The following is a 24493-nucleotide window of genomic DNA, read 5'->3' on the forward strand; positions in this document are numbered from 1 at the left end:
TATTCTAGAGTCTTCAAAAGAGTGGAGTTCAGGCATTGGTAGACTTTCAGAAGTAAGAGTGTTTAGAGGTTGGTTGACCTTTAGCTCTGGATACACAGCTGTCTGAGTAGGATTCTTGTTAAATGGAATGGCTTTCAGAAGCATGGTCATTGAGGTGAAGCTGTTGTTGATTGCCTGGCTTTTCAAAAGCTTGTATAATGGTGTGAAGCTGTCATTGATTTGGGTGAGCTCGAAACCAGTTCTGGTAGTTACTTCTTGCTATAGAAAAAGAACAATCACTACTTTCTTAAGTGGTTGGGAAGCTTTTATTCTCAGTGGAAAAGATGGGAAAAATAGAGTGCGCAACTCTCATAACTCAAAAATAAAAAGACAACCCAATTTTTCAAATGGGCAAAGGATCCGAATAGCCATCTCTGCAAAGAAGATGCGGGTATTTCCTGCTTTGCAAAAGTTTGTGTTAGCCACTTTGCTTTTCCGAAAGACCTGCATTATTAGTACCTGTTTTCGCTGAGGGAACTCTGAAGAGGATTTTTGTTTTCATGAAAAAAGGTGAAAAGAGAAAGTAGCGTTCAGTGTTTTGCAGTGAGCTATTATCCAGGAAGCGTGCCCTTCAAGCAGTGAGAGTGGCGCCCCCTAGTTCCTTCCGCGGGAACCACAGTCACTGTGTCAGCCTCAAGCTGCCATAAGCTTTGGACTGTGTCTGTGAGCATCAGTGCTTTATCTCAGCTTATTTTGTGCATCCTTTAGCAAGATGTGTCCTAAAATACCAGAAAAGCCTAAAGGGGTTATTATTTTTGTGCCTGGGAACGCTCAAACATTTTTCCATATAAATTAGTGGTAATTGCTTCCTCACTTTAGGCCATTTTGGCTTATGAAAGGTTTCATAGGAATGCTCTGCTTTCGGATATTGGGGAAACCCTTGTACACATGGTCAGTAAGCACGTGAAAAGATGCCCAATATCATGAGTCACCAGAGCAGTGCAAATAAAGATCACGATGAGACACCACTTAACACCTAGGAGGATGGCTGTAATCAAAATGACAGGGCAAGTGTTGGTGAGGATGTGGAGAAGTTAGAGCCCTCATGCACTGCTGGTGGGAATGTAAAATGGTGTAGACACTTTGGAAAACAGCCTGGCAGTTCCTTAAAAAGTTAAACACAGGGTTACCAGGGTGCCTGGGTGGCTTGGTCGGACTCTTGGTTTTGGCTTAGGTGATGATCTCACCGGATTCTCTCTGTCTCTCCCTCACTCTCTGCCCCTCCCCCGCGCTCTCTCTTTCTCTTTCTCTCAAAATAAGTAAATTAACATTAAAAAAAAAAAAAGTTAAACACAGGGCTAACGTTTGACCTAGAGTTTATACCTAGGATCTCAAGAGAAATGAAAACACATGTCCAAATTAAAACTTGTACAAACTTTCATAGTGGCATTATTCATAACAGCCAAAAAGTGGAAACAACCCAGATATCTATCAACTGGTGAGTGGATAAATGAAATGTGGTCTCTCCACACAATGGAATATGAAGAAAGGAATGAGGTACTGATATATCCTACAACGTGAATGAACATTGAAAGCATGTGAACCGGTCATAAAGGACCACATGCGGTATGAGATGTCCAAATGAGGCAAATCTGTAGAGACAGAAAATAGATTAGTATTTGCTTAGAACTGGAGGGATGGGAGTATGAGAGGTATAGGGTGGTTCTTCCTGAACCCATACCTGCCAAGGCTACGTCAGCATGGGCATTGGGAGGAATGCCCTTCCTGGGAGCCTTAGCAGTTCATTTCCTGTTGGTGGGGGTTTAGGAACCTGGAAATTCTTTTAAGATTTAGTAGTCATGGGCTGTTGCACGCTGGGCTTGGAATTTGTTTGGCTCTAGGTTCTCTTGAAACCTAAGGAGTCAGCTCTAGAAAGATTTTTTTTTTTTTGAGATAATTGTGGAAATAATGAATGGGGACTGAGCATTTGATGATATTAAGAAATTAACTTTGTTAGATGTGATCATGATATTGTGGTCACAATAAGGAAATCTCTTTCTGTCTTATAATTATGTCCAGACAAAGTATTTAGAGATGAAATAGCATGATGTCAGGGACTTATTTTAAAATAATGTAGCCAAAACAGAGAGAAGGAGAAAGAAAGAGGGGCGAGGGGAGGGAAGGGAAGAGAGAGCGAAAGAAGAAAGGACTGAAACCAGGAAACCAATAGCAAAATGTTTTAATTGCTTAATCTGTTGGATGGGGTTCATTACATTCCTCTCTACTTTTGTGTAGTTAGAAAACTTTCATTGAAAGTAAAATCAGGGGCACCTGGGTGGCTCAGCTGGTTAAATGTCTGACTCTTGTTTTAGGGCCAGGTCATGATCTCATGGTCGTGAGTTCAAGTCCCACATCGGGCTCTGTGCTGACAGTGTGGAGCCCGCTTGGGATTCTCTCTGTCCCTCTCTGTCTGTCCCTCCCCCATTTGCACCGTCTCTCTCAAAATAAAGAAATGTTTTTAAAAAATCAAAAATCTTTCATAGGCAAATAACCATAGATGTGAAAGATCGTATTTAGACTCTGATCTTTGACTTATTGGCTTCTGTGCTCTGTCCTTCCCTTGAGTTAATCTGTGGCTACTTGGTGAAACCTGTCCTACAGTAGGCTAGGATGGCAGACAGTACTCGAATCTGATCTTCCCCTGTGGGTCCACTTCAGTTGTCTGGCACAGACCTGCAGGTTGAAAAAGGTTTGGGGCCTCAGTTTCATCTCTTATGAAAGTTGCTGCTTGGCAGTGTCCCCTTACCACCCCTTCAGTTTAGAGTATGGATTTGTAGAGCAAGGGAGGGAAAAGTCTCGTGCATGTATGTTCATATTTATACATACACAGGCATACACAGTACATATACATTTGCATATATATGCATAAAATCACTCTGGAAGCATAAAACCCCCAAATAGTAACTTTGATTGCCTTCAGGGAAGAGAAATGATAGTTGGGAAAGGTTACAGGATGAAAGAGGACCAAAGACCAAGTCCTGGAGGAATTTATAACTAAGGGGTGAGCAGCACACGTGGTCACTGCTTAGAAAGTCACCCCAGATAAAACTTTTGTTTTTCTTAAAATAAAACTTTTAAGAAAGCATGAGAAGGAGCAGCCAGAGAGAGAGGAGGGAAAATCAGAGGGAGAAAAGAGTTTTTAAAAAGTAGTGCAAAGGCATGCATGTGCCCTTTGACCCCCCATTTCCTCCCCTAGGAATTCATCTGCAGGTATCCTTGCAAACTTACAAAATGATAGCACTGTCGTAGTTTTTATTTGTTTGCTTTTTGCAGCATTGTTTTTAATGGTGAAAGTTTGGAAGGCGGCGAAGCATTCACCAGTAGGGGCCAAGTTCACCCATCCAAGGGGGTGCTGTGCCCCGGAAGCTCTGAGGAGCTTCTGTATTGGCTCATGAGGAGGCTCTGTATTGGCTGCTGTGAGAAGATTTCTAAAATACATTGTTACGTGTGGAAAGTAAAGATGAGGATTTTTGTTTGGGGTTTAGAATGTTTTACACTTTTATCATTGTTCTGGATGGATGTAGCGGTTGTCATAGTCCTTATTATCATTACAAAAATACTGATTTTTGTTGTTTTTCTCCCTGATCTCTAGTATTGTTATTCTTATCTTATTCCAAGCAGTGGTTGTCATGGAAGAGTGGCAAGATCAAATTTTTGAGTTATTAAATCTGGTTCATTATGAGCCCATCACAGTTGCCTCCTGTGTTGTGTGACTGCCAATTGCCTTTATATGGTATTTTAGCTTTTTAATGGAGCTTTGATCTGTAGTAGTCTCCTTCAGCCACAAGAGGGCAGAAGAACCTTTTGAATTGCTAGAGAACAGTTTTGTCCTGGGTATCTTCCTTCTGGCAGAATCGTGCATGGAATAGTTCTTTAACTCATTCCTTGGAGTGTGTGTATCTAGAAGGCAGTGCCTGTGCCTACTGTCAGTAGAGACGGGTAAGAGGAGAGAACAGGTTTTGGAACCACATATACTCGCCTTTTGCTCTTCCTTCCCCCTCGCAAATTACTTAGTCAACACCTCATAGTAGCTTGAATATGCAAGACTACCACAGGAGTTGAGGCTCTGGAAGAAGCCCAACCTGACTTGGAGTTCTAACTCTGGGACTTTAAGTAGTTTATTTACGCTTTCTGAACCTGAGTTTTACTGCCTGCAGAACTTAGAAAGAATTTAATGAGATAGTGCATGTGAATAAAGCTCCCAGTGCTGTGTTGTGGTGAGTACTGAAAAAGCAACTGGTCTAGGGGTGCCTGTGTGGCTCGGTCGGTTAAGCATCCGACTCTTGTTTGGCTCAGGTCATGATCTTACAGTTCGTGAGTTTGAGCCCCACACTGGGTGCTGTGTTGACAGTGTGGAGCCTGCTTGGGATTCTGTCTCCCTCTCTCTCTGTCCCTTCCCTGTTTGCGATCTCTCTCTCAAAACAACAACAACAAAACAAAACAAAAACTCAATACCTGCATGGATGGATAATAGATCCTCAGTAATTTTTATTGTGTACCTCTTTGCTACGTATTTAATAATTTTATTTGATTACAAGCCAGGTGGTAACATTTTCTTTAGGACAGTTTCAAAGCTCCTTTTCTCAAAGCGGATCTTAAAATGTTTATGGTTTCTTTTACTTGTTTTCTTGGAAAGAGTCTGTCTTTTAATAGTATAATACATTCTGAATTTTTGTAGAGAGTCTGTTTTATTTTATTTTGGGGAAGTTTTTATTTAAATTCCAGTTAGTTCACCTGTAGTGTAATATTAGTTTCAGGTACACAGAATAGTGATTCAACACTTCCATCCATGACCCGGTGCTCATCACAACAAGTGCACTTAATCCCCATCACCTGTTTCACCCCTCCTGGAGAGTCTAAGTTTTAAGCTTAAAGCTTCTATCCCATTGGGACTTTGTGTATTTTCATTTTTGATTGGGAAGTATGGTATTTGTGTCATATTCGGAGGCAGGGTTGTTGTGTCAAGAATACAGTGCCTGTCTCTGCTTGGATCCTGAAAAAGCAACTCTGACACAAAGGTTAGTCTTATTGGGGAGTGGTTTGGGGTCAACATTCTCGATAGGAAAAGAAAGGAAAGGGAGGAAAGGGAGGCTGGATCGTGCAGAGGGAGAAGTTGGACTGTGGTTCAGTCCCAAGAAAGGCTTCAGCCGATGCCGTGGGGGCTGTAAAGTTGGGATGGCCCTTCTGAGTTGAAGGGAGGGGACTTCGTCTGTATAGTTTCTCCTTGACTGGCCATAGGCTGCCACTAGTCATTGGAAGACCAAGAAGGCATGATCCTGGGCAAGCATCTGTTTTCAGCTAAGCATTTCCTGAAGACGCCTGACAGCTGGAGGCTTTCTGCCCACCATGATCCCAGCAGATGGGGACTAGTCGTCAGTTCCTTACGGGGCGGTGGGGAGGGGATCTGAAGGGTGCACCACAGCTCCCACCAGTGCCCAAGTCACCCGAAAGGGAAAATAGTAACATGGCTAGTGCAGTGTAACAAAAGGGCTTTAGACAGAGTTGCTTGTAAGTAACACTCAGGAATAATTGCTATTTTTAACTTTAAGAATTCAGGGGGTGCCTGGGTGGCTCAGTCGGTTGAGTGTCTGACTTTGGCTCACGTCATGATCTCACAGCTCGTGAGTTCTGGGCCTGTATGGGTCTCTGTGCTGACAGCTCAGAGCCTGGAGCCTGCTTCGGATTCTGTGTCTCCCTCTCTCTCTGCACCCCCCCCCCCCCCCCGCCTCTCTCTCTCCAAAATAAACATTAAAAATTTTTTAAAAATATATTTAAAAAAATAAAAAGAATTCAGGATACTATCATTTTAGGGCAGACTTGCTATAATTACAAACTACCCCCAAATTGCAGTGACTTAACACCTCTAGGGCAGGGCTGTGGGGGCCGGGGGAAGAGTTCCCTTCCACCTCATCGTTCAGGGACACAGACCGTTCCCATCTAGTGACCCCAGCAGCTCCTGCAGCCTTGGAGGCCTCCCCTGGTCCTCTGACCCAGTTCACAGAGGACGAATAGGAGAGAACATGGAGGTTTTGCAGAAGCTCTCCAAGGGCCAGGGCCGGAGGTGGTGTACCTCCGCCGCCCACATCCCATCCTCCAGACCCCAGGCACCGGCTGAGGGGAGCTGGACCCTAGCATAGCCGTGCGGCCAGGAGGACGAAGACAGACGTGGAGCCCGCACTGCTGGGGTATTCTAGTGCTCACACCCTGCGGTGGCTGGACTCCGTCACTGTTGGTGAACCAAAGACACTTCAAAACTGTATTTTTTTACTTTCATAGAATTACATGTTGAAGTTTCCAAAAGCGTAATATCACAGTTTTATTTTTACCTGGGGGGGAGGGGGTATTTTTCAAAGGCTCAGGAAAGCAAGGTTTTACCAGAGGGTAGGGACAGAACAAAGTCGTACAGAGCTGAGAATTTAAAGCTTACTTGCTCTGGAAAGGCAAAAAGAGGCAAAACGACTTCAGTTGTGCACGTGCGTGTGTGTGTGTGTGTGTGTGTGTGTGTGTGTATTTCTAGTGGTACAGAAGGAAATGGAAAAGCCTCTGGTTCTGTCACAGAGCTGTGAGAATCGCTCAGCTGTGCAGGCAGGTCTTCTCATGGTAACAGGGAGGTGGTTGGGGGAGCTAGGATTACAGGAAATGTTCATGCAAATAGCACTGATAGCTCCTGGGGATTCACCTGGGCACCACCCAAGCAGCCCTTGAGTCGGACGGAGAGAAGCCAAGGTAGAGACATCAGTGACTTGTCAGTCAACGGGTGTTACTGTTGAGTGACAGCTGACAGCTAGCTTTGTTCTAGGCAGTGTGGGACACGTAGGATGAGAGGCACCAGGGTCTGGGAAGTTTGCAGCCTGAAAGCCGAGGCTCAGAGAAAGGACCCAGGGGTAAGACAGGGCCAGATTAAGTGTTTCAGAGGTGAGGAGGAAGAAGTGAAATCGAGGGGGGCCTTGAGAAAGACATGTGCCCTAAAGCAGGGACCCTGATGGAAGGGGTAAGACTGGGGCGCCTGGGTGCCTCAGTTGGTTAAGCGTCCGACTCTTGGTTTCAGCTCAGGTCTTGATCTCACTGTTTGTGAGATCGAGCCCTGTGTCAGGCTTTGCACTGACAGCTTGCTTGGAATTCTTTCTTTCTCTCTCTCTCTCTCTCTCTCTGCCCCTCCCCAGCTCTCTTTCTCTCAAAACAAAACAAAACAACAAAAAAAAACAAAAACAAAACTTTAAAAAAGAAAGGGGTAAGACGTTAGGGGACCTAGGAAAAGTGATCTAGGTAAGTAGAGCATTAGCAGTATTTCTGAAGCGACGGTGATTGCTGAGAGCAGCCAGTGAAGAATGGGGGCGGGGGGAGTGGGACGGAAGATTGGAGTGGGGCAGAGTCCCATTTATGGAGGCCCCCATATCAGCCGTCCAAGTTTAGGTTTGATGTAGCCCGGCCATTAAATATTCTTACACGGAATGGAAATAACTGGTGGAGACGTGGTGTTCTGGACTTGGGTGTGAAGGAGAATTAACAGAACGCAGAGTTTTCTTCTGGATTTTCCATTTGAGTACCTAGAATTTAAAATTGCCTTCCTTTATTCCCTCAGTGAAGTTCATTTAGTTGTACTTATTAAGCTAGTTACTATGCTAGTCTCCTGAGATCAAAATTAAATCAGCCTCAGTCCATACCTTTAAGGAAATTATAGCCTGGTTAGGTAAGGCATACTTTATTTTATTATTGTTTTTTAAACGTTTATTAATTTTTGAAAGAGAGAGAGTGCAAGCAGGGGAGGGGAAGAGAGAGAGGGAGACACAGAATCCGAAGCAGGCTTCAGACTCCGAGCTGTCGGCCCAGAGCCTGATGAACCGTGAGATCATGACCTGAGCTGAAGTCAGATGCTTAACCGACTGAGCCACCCAGGCGTCCCTGGTAAGGCATGCTTTAAAACACGAGGGCACCGGGGCGCCTGGGTGGCTCCGTCGGTTGAGCGCCGACTTCGGCTCAGGTCACGATCTCGCGGTCCGTGAGTTCCAGCCCCGCATCGGGCCCCTGTGCTGACAGCTCAGAGCCCGGAGCCTGTTTCAGATTCTGTGTCTCCCTCTCTCTGACCCTCCCCCATTCATGCTCTGTCTCTCTCTGTCTCAAAAATTAAATAAACGTTAAAAAAAAAATTAAAAAAAAAACACAAAACACGAGGGCACCAGGTGTTACACATACTAAGACAGGGAGGTATAGGTGGGCACACAGTGCCGTCCAGCCTTTTGCATAGCCCACACTCTGCTGGGAAAGCACTGGAATCCTCCTGAAATAAAATAAATACTGTAATTACAAATTAATGAAGGGAAATTCTTCTGCCCCCACCACTGCCCTTGATATTTACTGTTTGGGAAGTGCATTTTAGGTGGAGGGAATAGCATGAACAGAGGTGCGGGGGACCTGGAGAAGGGCTGGGAGAGAGTCCTGCATTGGAGCACCAAGTTTGGGCTCTGGGTAGAGGGGAGCCTCTGATGAAAGGATTGTAAACCAGAGAGAGAAGTGGTCGGATTTGTGCTTGAGTAAGATAGCTCTGGCAGCAGTGTGGAGGAGTGGTGGCAAGGGAAAACCTGGAGGTACAGGGACTGGCTGCCCCTTAGGCCAGGAATGGGGAGAGGGCTGGAAGGGCTGCATGGAGGAGGGGTACTCTGAACTACATAGAGAAGGATGAGGAGGAGCAGACAGAGAGGGGCATTTCTGGCAAAGTGAAGATTATGGGAAAAGGCACAGAATGTGAAAGAGCCTGGCATCTACGGGGAGTCCAGCGTGGCCGGCATGTAGGGTGTAAATGGGGGGACATCCCTTACCGGGTGGGTAGGTCATGATTCAGGTCATGTTGAAGAGTGTAGATTTTATTGGGTAAATGAAGAGAAAACATCAGGTCATACATGCAGCAAATCTCAACAAGTTTCCCAGGATTGGTAGCATATGGAACAAATTCTCTAGCCACAGTGGAATTAAGCTAGAAATCAGTAACAGAAAGATAACTAGAAAATCCTTGTATGTTTAGAAGTTAAGAAATGAACTTGTAAATAATCATTGGGTCAATGGCGAAATCATAGTGGAAATTGGAGAGTATTTTGAATTAAATGATAGTAAAAACACTACGTTAGAACTTATGTAATGCTACTAAAACCAAGCTTAGAGGGAAATCTATAGACCTAAATGTGTATATGGGGAAAAAACTGAAACAAAGGGTGAAAATCAGTGATCTAAACATGTGTTTCAAGACGTTAGAAAATATACAGTGAATTAAACCCAAAGAAGGAAACCAAAATAATTAAGAGTAGAGTTTGAAGAGAAAAACAAAACAGAATATAGAGGATTAACAAACCCAAAAGTTTGTCCTTTCAAAAGGCAGATAAAATGGTCAGAGCTCTGGCACGACTGACCACAGAGGAATCAGGGGAGGGAGAGCGTGGGAGCCCCAGTGCCCAATGAGCAACACCAGGAATGGGCAGGGGCAACAGTAGAGAAGCTAACAGACATGAAAAAGATAAAGAGAGAATATTGTGAGCAATTTTATGCCAGAAGTTTTGAGAGAGAGAACTTCTGCCTCCGTGACCGGCCTGCAGTCCTCAGCTGTATGCATAGATTAACGCAGACAGTGCAGATTGGAAGCTTTTGGCCCAAGAGGGAAGGTGCAGTCTCATCTTGACTTGTTCAGGTAGAGCTGGTGACAAGATCCTAAAGAAAGAGGGTGTCTTGTTCAAAGACCACCTTGATCCGAGGAAAAGAAACAAGCTATCCTGGAAGTGAGAACAGGGATGAGAATCAGTTGGACAGTTTTTGACAGACTGTTAATGCTAGAAACAAAGCCTCTGATAAAATCGCACCTTGCTTCTTCATTGCTTGGAAGGGAGAAGAGGGGCACCGGGTGGCTCAGTGGTTAAGCATCTGACTTGTTCAGATCATGATCTCACGGTTCATGAGCTCTGCCCGCGTCGGGCTCCCTGCTGACAGTGTGGATGCATTGCTTAGGATTCATTCTCTCTCTCTCACTCTCTCTTCCCCTCCTCTGCTTGCACGCAAGGGCTCTCTCTCTCTCTCTCTCACACACACAAAACAAACAAACATACATTTAGAAAAAAAGAAGGGAGAAGTTGAGCAAACATTGCCGAGTTCCTGCTTCATGCCAGATACTTTGCCAACTGCCTGGGATCTTAATCAAATGAAGTTCCATCTCTGAGCTGGAAGGAAGCGCTGTGCCCCAGTCTCGAGCAGGAGGTATTCAGATCTTCCCCTCAAGGTAGACAAAGCCCTTTTCACATTCTGATGGGTGCAGCCTCGACTGCCACAGGAACAAGGGTGGCTGGCATCTGTCGCGTCTCAGGGCCTCACCGTGTGTCTGCCGGACTCGGACCTTCACTCTTCCAGTTTTCCAAGTCCAGTGGGATTCTCTAGTCCCGCATCAGTCCATCAGCGTTTCTCCCTCTGCCTTTCCCAGCCTGCGGTTTCTCCCGGCTCCCTCCCTTTGGGCAATCAACACGCTTCGCTTATTTACATGTACGTGAAAATTGTGAATGCATTTTATATCCAAAATGAGTGCTTGAGCATGTCTGCCATAAACAGACTGGCTGGTTTAGAAGACATGAATTAGAGACCTTTTTTCCATGTACTGTAAAAACAGATTCTTGGGAATCATCATTTATATTTGAATAAGTGGGGCTGCGTCTTTTTGGAGACCACTTTTGATGCAGTAATCTCAAAATTAGAGCTCAGAAATTACAATTTTTCACAAAATTTTGTGAGGCTGTGTGTTTGAGCCACGATAAAATAAGGCTCATTTTAGAATAAACATCTACGCTTCTGTCATTCAGAGGCAATCTGAGGTAATTTTTGTTTTATTTTTTTCCTGAATTGTTTTCTGTGTCCCGAATGTTTTTCCTTGTTACATATAATGAATCACACTTGTGTATACATATGTTTTTTAAAGTTTTTAATTGTGTGACTTATATGGTATAGCATTAGTAGCCTGATATTAGAAGATCATAGGGCCTTATTAAATTAGGCATACATCTTAGGGGCACCTGGGTGGCTCAGTCGGTTGAGCGTCTGACTTTGGCTCAGGTCATGATCTCACGGTTTATGAGTTTGAGCCCCTCATCGGGCTCTCTGCTGTCAGGGCTGAGCCTGCTCTGGATCCTCTGTCCCCCTCACTCTCTTTGCCCCTCCCCTGCTTGCACTGATCGCGTGTGCAGTCGCTCAGAAATAAATATTTAAAGTAAATACATACATTAGACGTTTTAAACATGAACATATGCTCATTTACCTAACTTCAGTGAACAAATGTACAGAGTGAAAACTAAAACTGACCCATCACACAGTCCCACTCGAAAGGTTTGGCGTGTATCTCTCTAGGCCATTTTCATGGATGTGTGTTTTGTGTATGTGTATGGATGTTTCTGCCATCCAGGTGATTATAGCTGTGACACCTATACTATTATTTTCAGGGAAATAAGTTTCTTTCTTTTTTTTTTTAAAGTTTATTTATTTATTTTTGAGAGCGAGAGCACAGGTGGAGAGGGGCAGAGAGAGAGAATCCAAAGCAGGCTCCACACTGTCAGCATGGAGCCTGATGCAGGGTTTGAACCCACGAACTGGGAGATCGTGACCTGAGCTGAAATCAAGAGTCAGATGCTTAACTGACTGAGCCACCCAGGCACCCCAGAAAAATAAGTTTCTTAAACAAATGGATACTTCGTATTCTACAGAAGATTGCCCTTTTCAAAGATGTGTGCTCCTGGATATGGGATCTCCTTTGTCTCTCCTCCAGGAGCATGAAAGTTAAAAGAAAAAATAAGAAAGGGGGGAATATTCGAAGCCTGCTGACTTGAAATCAAACACATCCAGTAGGGGCAGTCCAGTTTTTTATTTGATACATGTATGTGCTTTTTCTAATTATATACATATTACCTGAAATCCAGAGCTCTGATGACAGAACTGACCTTCCTTTATGAACTAACTCATTGCTTAAGTGCTCTTCTACATTTTCTGTGTCCTTTCTTATCCCACAAGGTTCGTTTTTTTTTTAAAGAAAGAATTTTTTATTTAGTCCAGTTGTTCAATAAATGGAGTCAAGTGGGGACATTATTTGTTCTCTTTTGACTAATACAACCTTTGTTTTCAAATCTTTTTTTGGAAAAAAAGTCTCTGTATTAGTGAACTTCTTAATTAGGTTCTGAATGTCCTCACAAGTAGGAAAATGGAAGTGAGGAAGGAGGAAGGGCAGGGTTTTGCGTGTTGTAACTGCAGTGCCTTCTCAGTTTACCTCAGTTTGGAGGTTCACATCTGACCCAGCTCTGTGTGGCTGTGATTTTGGCTCCTGGTTGACATTCAACCTGTGAGGGTTTTTTTTTTTATTCTTTTCTTTTTCTTTTTCTTTTTCTTTTATTCTTTTTCCCCAAGGAGTGGAGAGATTCTGGTTCGACTTCCTTTGGTATCTTAGTGTTGTCCTACAGCGGTTACCACGTGCTCTGGTCTCAGGGCTTCAGTTCTGACTCGTTGTTAATCCTTTCTATGTGTTTCACCTCAACTTTTTGCTTTGGAAAAATTGCAAACAGTAAAAAGTTGATAGAACAGTACAGGGAGCATGAGGATCCTTTCAGCTAGATTATCTGGTTAACATGTTAATGTTTTTGGACACCTGGATGGCTCAGTCAGTTAAACCTCCAACTTCAGCTCAGGTCATGATCTCACAGTTCGTGGGTTCGAGCCCTGTGTCGGGCTCTGTGCTGACAGCTCAGCCTGGAGCCTGCTTTGGATTCTGTGTCTCCCTCTCTCGGTGCCTCTCCCTTCCTTGCTTGTGCTCTTTCTTTCTCAAAAATGAAAACATTAAGAAAAATTAACATGTTAATGTTTTGCCACATTTGTTCTGTCTTTGGAGGTAGACAGACACACATTTTTCTTCACTGTTTGAAAGTGAGTTGCAGAGTTTTTATTTTTAAGACTTTATTTTTTTGAGCATTTTTAGGTTTTCAGTAAAATCGAAGGGAGAGTACAGATGTTTCCCATAAACCCTCTGTCCCCACATATGCACAGCCTCCCCCCATTACCAACATCCCCACCATCCACATTTATTACAATTGATGAACCTGCATTGATAGATCATTATTACCCAAAACCCATGGTTTACGTTAGGGTTTACTTTTGGTGTTCTACTGTCTGTGGCTTTGGATAAACGTATAATGACATGTATCCACTGTTATATAATCATGCAGAATAGTTTCACTGCTCTAAAAATCTTCTGTGCTCCACCTGTTCATTTCTCCCTCCCCGCCGGCAACCACTGATCTTTTTATGGCCTCCATAGTTCTGCCTTTTCCAGGTGTCATATAGTTGGAATCACACAGTATGCAGCCTTTTCAGATTGGCCTCTTTCACCAAACAATAGGCATGTAACGCTCCTCCATGTCTTTTCATGACTTGATAGTTTATTTCTTTTTGACACTTAATAATATTTCATTGTCTGGATCTGCCACAGTTGATTTCTCCATTCAACTGTTAAAGGACATTGCGATTGCTTCCCAGTTTTGGCAATTATGAATACAGCGGCTATAAACATCTGTATGAAGGTTTTTCTGTGGACATAAAATTTCAGTCCCTTTGGATAAATACCACATACGTTGTTGCATTGTATAGTAGAGTATGTTTAGTTTTGTGAGAAGCGGCCCCACAGTGTTCCGAAATGGCCGTACCATTTTGCACGCCTACCGGCAATGAACGAGAACCGCTGTCACTCTACATCCCTGTCAGTTTTTGGTGTTGTCAGTGTTCTGCATTTTGGCCATTCTAATATGTGTATGTCATTGTTGTTTTAAAATTTGTATTTCTCTGTTGACATATGATGTAGAACATCTTCTTTTTTTTGGAAGTGTTTATTTTATTTATTTTAATTAGGCTCCACACCCATTATGGGGCTTGAACTCACAACCCTGAGATCAAGGGTCACATGCTCTACCAACTGAGCCAGCCAGGTGCCCTGTGGAACATCTTTTTATGTTTGTTTGTTTGTTTTAAGTTTATTTATTTTTGAGAGAGAGAAAAAAAGAGAAGCTGCACACATGCTAGTGGGGGAGGGACAGAGAGAGAGGGGAACAGAGGATCTGAAGTGGGCTCTGTGCTGACGGCAGAGAGCCCGATACAGGGCTTGAACTCATGAACCATGAGCTCATGACCTAAGCCGAAGAGAAGATGGATGCTTAACCGACTGAGCCACCCAGGCGCCCATCTTTTTAAATGTTTATTTGCCATCAGTATATCTTGTTTGATGAGGAGTCTGTTGACATCTTTGGCCCATTTTTTTAATTGGGTTGTCTGTGTTCTTATTGTTGAGTTTTAAGAGTTCTTTGTATATTTTGGATAAATGTCCTTTATCAGATATGCCTTTATAATTATTTTCTCCCAAACTGTGCTTGTCTTTTCATTCTCTTTACAGAGCAGTTTTTCATTTTAATGAGGTCTGGCATAACAGCTCTTTCTTTCCTGAATCCCATCTTTGGTGGCGTATCTAAAAAGTCACAGCCAGGGGCGCTTGGGTGGCTCAGTTGGTTGAGCATCCGACTTCGGCTCAGGTCATGATCTTGCAGTCCGTGGGTTCGAGCCCCGCGTCGGGCTCTGTGCTGACAGCTCAGAGCCTGGAGCCTGTTTCAGATTCTGTGTCTCCTTCTTTCTCTGACCCTCCCCTGTTCATGCTGTCTCTCTGTCTCAAAAATAAATAAATGTTAAAAAAAAATTTTTTTTTAAAAGTCACAGCCAAACCCAAGGTCATCTAGATTTCTTCTCAATGTTCTAACAGTTTTATAGTTTTCTGTTTTATACATAGGTCTGTGATCCATTTTGAGTTTTTTGAAGGGTCTCTACTCAGGTTCACTTTTTTGCATGTGGGCGTCCAGTACCAACTTGTTGAAGGGGCTGTGTCTGCTCTATTGTATTGCCTCTGCTCCTTTGTCCGAGATCAGTTGACTGTATTTATGTGGGTCTATTTCTGGGCTCTCTATGCTGTTCCATTGATCTGTTTGTCTTTTGCCAATACCACACTGTCTTGATTACTATAGTGTTATAGTAAGTGTTGAAGTTAGGTAATGCCGGTCTGCAACCTTTGTTCTTCTTCTATAAATGTTTGTTTATTTTTGAAAGAGAGAGAGACAGTGTGTGAGCGGGGGAGGGGCAGAGAGAGAGGGAGACAGAGAATCCAAAGCAGGTTCCAGGCTCCCAGCTGTCAGCACAGAGCCTGATGTGGGACTTGAATTTTGTGAACCATGAGATCATGACCTGAGCCGAACTCGGGTGGCTGCTCAACCTACTGAGCCACCCACGCACCCCTGTTCTTCTGTAGTACTGTGTTGCCCATTCTGGGTCTTTTACCTCTCCCTATAAACTTTAGAATCCATTTGTCAGTATTCATGAAACAACTTGCTGGGATTTTGATTGGGATTGCCTTGAATCTATAGCTCAAGTTTGGAAGAACTGACATCTTGGAAATATTTAGTCTTCTTATGGAATATGAGATATCTCTTCATTTATTTAGTTTTTCTTTGATTTCAGTCATCAGAGTTTTATAGTTTTCCTAATATAGATCTTGTATTTTGTTAGATTTAAATGTAAGTATTTCATTTGGGGATGTACTAATGTAAATGGTATTGTTTTAAATTTCAAATTTCATTTCTTCGGTGCTAGTTTATAGGAGTGATTGACGTTTATATATTAACCTTGTATCTTGCACACTTGCTATAATTGCATATTAGTTCCAGGAGTTTTTTGCCAATTCTTCCAGATTTTCTGCATAGACAGTCATGTCATCTGTGAACAAAGACAGTTTTGTGTCTTCCCTCCCTATCAGTATACCTTATTTCCTGTTCTTTTCTCATTGCATTAGCTCAGACTTGCAGTACAGTGTTAAAAAGGAGTGGTGAGTGGGGACATCCTTGCCTCGTTCCTTATCTTACTGGGAAAACTTCTAGTTTCTCACCATTAAGTGGTATTAGCAATAGGTTTTTGGTAGATATTCTTTATCAAGTTGAGAAAGTTCTGCTCTTTCCTTAGTTTACTGAGAGTTTTTCTCATGATTGTTAGATTTGTCAAATGCTTTTCCTGCATCTCTTGATATGATCATTTGCTTTTTCTTCGTTAACCTGTTGATATTGGTATATTACATTAATTGATTTTCAAATGGCAAATCAGCCTTGCATCCCTGGGGTAAATCTCACTTGGTTGTGGTATATAATTTTTAACACATTTCTGGATTCAGTTTGCTAATATTTTCTTGAGGATTTTTACATCTGTGTTCATGAGAGATATTAGTCTGTAGTTTTCTTTTCCTGTAATGTCTTTGTCCTATTTTGGTATTAGGGTAATGCCAGCCTTTTAGAATGAGTGAGGAAGCATTCCCTCTGCTTCTATCTTCTGGAAGATAGAGTACAGAATTGGTTTAATGTCTTCCTTAAATGATGGGTGGAATTCACTGGTGAATTCATCTGGGCCTGGTGCCTTCTATTTTGGAAGGTTATTAATTATTGGTTTATTTTCTTAAAAAAATTTTTTTTAATGTTTATTTTTTATTTACTTTTGAGAGAGAGAGAGAAAGAGAGCACAAGCAGAGGAGGAGCAGAGAGAGAGAGGGAGACATAGACTCTGAAGCAGGCTCCAGGCTCTGAGCTGTCAACGCAGAGCCTGACATGGGGCTTGAACCCACAAATTGTGAGATCATGACCTGAGCTGAAGTCGAACATCCAACTGATTGAGCCACCCAGGTGCTCTTGATTTAATTTCTTTAATAGATACAGGCCTATTCAGATTGTTGATTTTTTTTTCTTGTGTGAGTTTTGACATATTGTGTCTCCAGGGAATTGGTCCATCTCATCTAGAGTGGGCCTAGAGTTGTTTATAGTATTCCTTTAGAAGTTCCAGAGTTTTTGTACTTTTTCTTAAATATCTCATCTTGCATTTCTTAAAAACAAGGATATTCTCCTACATAGCCACAGTACCATTATGGCATAAAGAAAATTGACTTATTAATTCTCATATTAATTACTTAATAATTACTTAATTACTTACTAATTACCTTAATTGCTTTATTATTAATTACTTAATAATTACCTTACTAATCACAAGGGGGGAAAAGTGGTCTGAGGGTCAATACGTTGACCAGATGATCAAATTTAATATCACCAGTATGATATCTGACCAGTATGATAGCCTTCTAGTGTGATGCAGTAGTAAATACCCATCATCTACAGAGTGTTTGTGCCAGAAATGTTTAACCTGAATCTAATATTGAGGAAATAATCAGACAAATTCAACATGTGGGACATGCTACTAGCTGACTGACCTGGACTCTTGAAAAAAAAAAGTCAGTGACACGAATAAACAAACATGGAGGAGGTGGGCTATTCCTAATTAAGAGAGGTTAAGGAGACAAAATAACCAAGTGCAATGGGTGTCTTTGATTGGAACCCAGATGTGAGGGGAAAAGCCATTGAAGACATTTGGAGGGCAATTGATTAAATTTTAATAGGAACTGTATGCGATGACCCTGAATCCTTGTTATTATATAAAGTAGTGTTAGAAGTTGTGGTGATTCCAGTTCTAACTTGTTTTTTTTTCTTTTGATATTTTGATTCTTGCTTCACTGAGCAAATAGGGCTGTGTAACTTACAATATATTTTAATAAAAATCAAAGCTGTGTTCTGTGCCATTCCCTTGTGGAGAGTTTTGCAGTGAATGCTTCCAGAAGATTGCACCTTGCTGTACGTGCAGGTATGTGGGCCCCTGAGTGGCAGATTCAGGACCTTTGCATTGCAGACCGTGAACTGGAGTTTTTAGCTTAGGGGCCAGAGACAGGACTAGAGTAGTAAAGCCCCGGTGAAGTATGGGAAAGTCCTGCATGAAGGCATACATGATTCATCTCTCTGAGGGAGGGGGAGCCAAGCATCCTGTGGATATTCTAAAATACAGACTTCTAAAAAGCTGTAGTGACTCTACACAGTTTTTGACCCTTTCTTTTAGGATTTTTGTTTCCTAGATTACCTGGTTTCCAGATCCCTTTCCACATCATTTCTTCATTGATTTTTAAATTCAATAGGTATTTATCGAGTGTCTGCTGTGTGTCAGGTACTGTGTTAAGTGAAGAGTAGTGTGAATAAGGCAGTACGTGTCACCTGGAGCTTTTTAAAAGTCTGTATGGGAAACCAGCATTGAACACAAGTAAATACTCAGTTGATCTGTGGTAAGCCCTCCATGGAGAGAGGTAGAGGGGCTCTGACAGGGAATAACGGGAAGACTGTCCCAACTTGCATGTTACCTCAGAGGATAGCTCTAAAGATGTTCGCCCTTCCATCTCTGTCCTCTGCCTCTGGTACACCCTGTCCCTGTCTGCCTGATTCCTTTACCTTCTCTTCCCCAGTTTCAGAGCACGAACTGGCTAACTTACTCTTCGAGTACTTTGGATATCGATGTACAAAGATCATTCGTCACCTTGCTGAATAAAAGACACATTCTTCTTTATTATCAGAATCTGTCCATTTTTTCAAGAGAAGCTGGAAATGCAAATTTTTATGTGACATCTCCTGACTTATAAATGTTACCAAATTCAAAAATGGTCATACACTTTGTGGGCTAAATATAACACAGCTGAGAGCCTCCAGTTTGCAATATCTGCTTGAGGGGACGGAAGTTCAGGTATAGGAGAATTCTAAGTCAAAAGATGAGGCAAAATTCCCTTCTTGTCTAGTTCTTAAAAAAAATAAAATAAAAAGGTTATTAAACAAGAAGTTCAGAATACTAAGGACAGAAACTGAAAGAGGGCTTTCAAAGCCAGCTCCTTTTAATTTTCTCCTCAGTATAATAAGTAATAAATAATGATTACCTTTACTGATTTCTTAGCCCACTGCTGATGGGGTTTCTTTGTTGCTTTCATTAAAAAAAAAAAAAAAATCCAAACAGTCCGGTTCCCTCTGTTCAGAGGAGCAGAGATTTGCCCATGGTCAGCCTCCATGGCAATAGGGGTCCATGTTTCCCTAGAGTGAACATGACATACCTTCCACTCTCCTTCCCCCCTTTTTAGATAATAGCTTTCTTAAAATATAATTTATATTCCATACAACTCACCCATTGAAAGTATAGCATTAAATGTTTTTTAGTGTATTCATAGAGTATTCACACATCACCACAGTTAATTTTCGAACATTTTCATTATTTTAGAAAGAAACTCTGTACCCTCTTGCAGTCATGCTCCATTTCTCGCCAACCACCACTAGCCCTAGGCAGCCACTAATCTGCTTTCTATCAGGATAGATTTGTCTATTTGGGGCATTTCATATAAATGGAATCATACAGTATGTGGTCTTTCGTGACTGGCTTTCACTTTGCATAATGTTTCAAGGTTCATCCATGTCGAAGCATGTAACAATACTTCATTCCTTTTTATGGTGAAATGATACTCCATTATATGGTTATTCCACATTTGATGTATCCATTTATCAGTCGATGGACATTTAGGATGCTTCTACTTTTTGGCTATTAATGAACAAGACTGGTGTAAACATTCATGTTCAAGTTTTTGTGTGGACATAAAATTCTCTTGGGTATGTATAGACCTCTCAGTAGAATTGCTGAGTCCTACAGTAACTCTATATTTAACCTACTGAGGGGGCGCCTGTCTGGCTCAGTTGGTAGAGCATGTGACTCTTGATCTCAGGGTCTCTTGATCTCAGGGTCGTGAATTGAGCCCCACATTGGGTGTAGAGACTGCTTAAATAAATAAATAAAAACTTAAAAAAAAAAGCCTACTGAGGAAATCCCAGACTCTTTTCCCAATCCGGTTCACCATTTTATATTCTCACCGGTGATATATTCCATTTCTCCCCCTGCCATCCACTCTTAATATTTTAGATGAATGACAGTGGTGACAACCAGTTACAACTTTTCATTTCTCAGCTGGGGTATTGAGCGATGCATATCCTCCTTTTTAAAAAAAATAGTTTATTTAGGGGCACCTGGGTGGCTCAGTTGGTCGGGTGACCGACTCTTGATTTCCATTCAGGTCATGATCTTGCCGTTTGGGGCTTCGAGCGCTGCTCAGGCTCCACGCTAACAGTGTGGAGCCTGCTTGGGATTCTCTCTCCCTTTCTCTCTGCCCTTCCCTGGCCCTCTCTCTCTCTCTCTCTCTCTCAAGGTAAATAAATAAACTTAAAAAAATGAAATAGTTTATTATTATTATTTTTAGTAATCTCTACACCCAACGTGGAACTCAAACTCATGACCTCTAAATCAAGAGTCGCATGCACTTCCCACTGAGCCAGCCAGGCGCCCCGTCCTCCTGTATTTATTCATTTAATAATTTTTTAAAGTTTATTTATTTTGAGAGAGAGAGAGAGAGAAAGAGGACGAGCAGGGGTGGGGCAGAGAGAGAGAGAATCCCAAAGATGCCCTGCCCTGTCAGTGCCAATGTGGGGCTCAAGCTGCAAGATCATGACCTGAGCTGAAACCAAGGGTTGGACACTTAACCGACTGAACCACCCAGGCACCCTTGTTAATTTTTTTTTCATTTTTTATTTTATTTTATTTATTATTTATTTATGTATTTATTTATTTATTTAAATTTAAATCCAAGTTAGTTAACATGTAGTACAATAATGATTTCAGGAATAGAATTTAGTGATTCATCACTTACATGTAATACACAGTGCTCATCCCAACAAATGCCCTCCTTAATGTCCATCACCCATTTAGCCCATCCCCCCACTCACCTCCCTGTCATCAACCCTCAGTTTGTTAGCTGTAGTTAAGAGTCTCTTATGGTTTGTCTCCCTCTCTGTTATCTCATTTTTCCTTTCCTCCCCCTATGTTCATCTGTTGTGTTTCTTAAATTCCACATGTGAATGAAATTATAGATTTGTCTTTCTGACTGACTTATTTAAGTTAGCATAATATACTCTATTTCCATCCACATTGTTGCAGATGGCAAGATTTCATTCTTTTTGATTGCTGAGTAATAACTCCATTGTATATATATATATATATATATATATATATATATATATATATATACCACATCTTCTTTATCCATTCATCCATCGATGGACATTTGGGCTCTCACCATACTTTGGCTATTGTTGATAGCGCTGCTATAAACATTGGGGTGCATGTGCCCCTATAAAAAATCAGCATTTTTGTATCCTTTGGATAAATACCTAGTAATGCAATTGCTGGGTCGTAGGGTAGTTCTATTTTTAGTTTTTGAGGATCCTCCATACTCTTTTCCAGAGTGGCTGCACCAGTTTGCATTCCCACCAGCAGTGCAAAAGAGATCCTCTCTCTCCTCATGTTGAGTAAGAAGTTGCTGCGGCCAAGATCAAAGAGGTTTTTGCCTACTTTCTCCTCGAGGATTTTGATGGCTTCCTGTCTTATATTTAGGTCTTTCATCCATTTTGAGTTTATGTTTGTGTATGGGGTAAGAAAGTGGTCCAGGTTCGTTCTTCTGCATGTCGCTATCCAGTTTTCCCAGCACCACTTGCTAAAGAGACTGTCTTTATTCCATTGGGTATTCTTTCTTGCTTTGTCAGAGATTAGTTGGCCATATGTTTGTGGGTCCATTTCTGTGATTTCTAAAATTACATTGGATTTTAAAGCAAATCCCAGACATTGTGTCATTTTACCCCTACATATTCCAGTATATATATTTCTAAGGTAAGAACTTTTAAAAGTGTAGCCATAATGTTACTATCTCACACTAACTATAATTCCTGAATATCTTCTAATACCTAATCCATACTCAAACGTCTGTAATTATCTTAAATATGCCTTTTCATAGTTATTTTTTTTTTTTTAAGTAGGCTCTATACCCAATGTGGGGTTTGAACTCACGACCCTGAGGTCAAGAGTCTCATGTTGTTGTTGTTGTTGTTGTTGTATTGGGGACCAGGTTGTTTTCACCTGGGTCCAGATCAGTTCCACACATTTGGTTATTTTTTATCCTAAACTAATTATTTTTGATAAAAATTTATTTGTTTATTTATTTATAGAAATATTTATTTTTAATTTTTTTTTAAATTTACATCCAAATTAGTTAGCATATAGTGCAACAGTGATTTCAGGAGTAGATTCCTTAGTGCCCCTTACCCATTTAGCCCATCCCCCCTCCCACAACCCTTCCAGTAACCCTCTGTTTGTTCTCCATACTTAAAAGTCTCTTATGTTTTGTCCCCCTCCCTGTTTTTATATTATTTTTGCTTCCCTTCCCTTATGTTCATCTGTTCTGTGTCTTAAAGTCCTCATATGAGTGAAGTCATATGATATTTGTCTTTCTCTGACTGACTAATTTCACTTAGCGTAATACCCTCCAGTTCCCATCTATGTAGTTGCAAATGGCAAGATTTCATTCTTTTTGATTGCTGAGTAATACTCCATTGTGTATATATATATATATATATATATATATATATATATATATATATATACATACACCACATCTTCTTTATCCATTCATCCATCAATGGACTTTTGGGCTTTTTTCATACTTTTGCTATTGTTGATAGTGCTGCTATAAACATGGGGGTGCATGTATCCCTTTGAAACAGCACGCCTGTATCCTTTGGATAAATACCTAGTAGCGCAATTGCTGGGTCATAGGGTAGTTCTATTTTTAGTTCTTTGAGGAACCTCCATACTGTTTTCCAAAGTGGCTGCACCTGTTTGCATTCCCACCAGCAGTGCAAAAGAGATCCTCTTTCTCCACATCCTCGCCAACATCTGTTGATTTCTGAGTTGTTAATGTTAGCCATTCTGACAGGTGTAAAGTGGTATCTCATGGTGGTTTTGATTTGTATTTCCCTGATGGTGAGTGATGTTGAGTATCTTTTCATGTGTCGGTTGGCCATCTGGATGTCTTCTTTGGAGAAGTGTCTATTCATGTCTTTTGCCCATTTCTTCACTGGATTATTTGCTTTTTGGGCGTTGAGTTTGAGAAGTTCTTTATAAATTTTGGATACTAACCCTTTATCTGATATGTCATTTGCAAATATCTTCTCCCATTCTGTCGGTTGCCTTTTAGTTTTGCTGATTGTTTCTTTGATATGCAGAAGCTTTTTTATCTTGATGAGGTCCCAGTAGTTCATTTTTGCTTTTGTTTCCCTTGCCTCTGGAGACGTGTTGAATAAGTAGTTGCTGCGGCCAAGATCAAAGAGGTTTTTGCCTGCTTTCTCCTCGAGGATTTTGATGGCTTCCTGTCTTATATTTAGGTCTTTCATCCATTTTGAGTTTATGTTTGTGTATGGGGTAAGAAAGTGGTCCAGGTTCATTCTTCTGCATGTCGCTGTCCAGTTTTCCCAGCACCACTTGCTGAAGAGACTGTCTTTATTCCATTGGATATTCTTTCCTGCTTTGTCAGAGATTAGTTGACCATACATTTGTGGGTCCATTTCTGGGTTCTCTATTCTGTTCCATTGACCTGAGTATCTGTTTTTGTGCCATATTTATAGAAATATTTTTAATTTTTAAAAATGTTTTATTTATCTCTGAGAGAGAGAGAGAGCATGAGCAGGGGAAGGGTAGAGAGAGAGGGAGACACAGAATCTGAAGCAGGCTCCAGGCTCTGAACTGTCAGCACAGAGCCCGACATGGGCCTGAATCCACAAGCCACAAGATCCTGACCTGAGCTGAAGTCACACAGTTAACTGACTGAGCCATCCAGGTGCCCCTGATAAATTATATTTAGATAAATAATCACAAAATAACAAAGTAGTATCTAGTCAGGCATTAAGTAGGATATGGTAAAATATGAGTCATCTAGGTTTCTAATAGAGTCTTAATTGGCCCTATTGGTAGATCTATGACAAATAGGTTAGAGAACTAGATCAACTAGATTTGAAGCCCCAGGCCAGCCTCAGTAGTCCTGTAATCTTGTGCAAGCTAATTTAGTGTTTGTTCTTATTGAAGTTATACCTGTGCATAGTTCAAAAAGACAATTCTGCAAGACTGGTTACCAACAAACATGAACCAGAAAGAAAGCACTCCCTCATTTCCGCCACTACTAGATTTCTTATCCAGGAAGCATCCAGTTTCAATTCTTCCAACTAATCTGTTTGGTATTTACCTCCAAACCTGAGAGTAACACACTTATATTGCCAGTTCTTAATATCTCTACTTAGGGTATTATCTATTGGCTTTCCACAATGGAAGATGAAGATTTAGTACTCTATCACACTCACTGTTTCTCCACCACAGATATGAAGTACCTCGTCCCATTCTCCTAATATAGTTAGAACAGCATTCAATCCACATATTCTGACCATGAAAATGCTATTCATAGATAACAAGATTACTGGTTTTTTGCTGCACATTTTGTTTGCTCTAAAGTCCATTAACAGTCTTGCCTTTTATTTTGCTTAGTTTTCTGTGTATTTATCTTTACTTCAGTCCTAAACTGTTCCTTAGCTGTATGAATCTG

The 24493-nt window shown here is 41.5% G+C and overlaps 1 protein-coding gene across 2 annotated transcripts in view; it reads left to right on the top strand.

The window, feature by feature from the left end:
- The window catches only part of ST3GAL3 (ST3 beta-galactoside alpha-2,3-sialyltransferase 3), a 199640-nt gene that overhangs the window by 45941 nt on the left and 129206 nt on the right, over positions 1-24493 (top strand). The gene's annotated exons all lie outside the window — the stretch shown is intronic.

Source organism: Panthera leo, chromosome C1, assembly GCF_018350215.1.
Source record: "Panthera leo isolate Ple1 chromosome C1, P.leo_Ple1_pat1.1, whole genome shotgun sequence".
In the NCBI taxonomy this organism is placed as follows: domain Eukaryota; kingdom Metazoa; phylum Chordata; class Mammalia; order Carnivora; family Felidae; genus Panthera; species Panthera leo.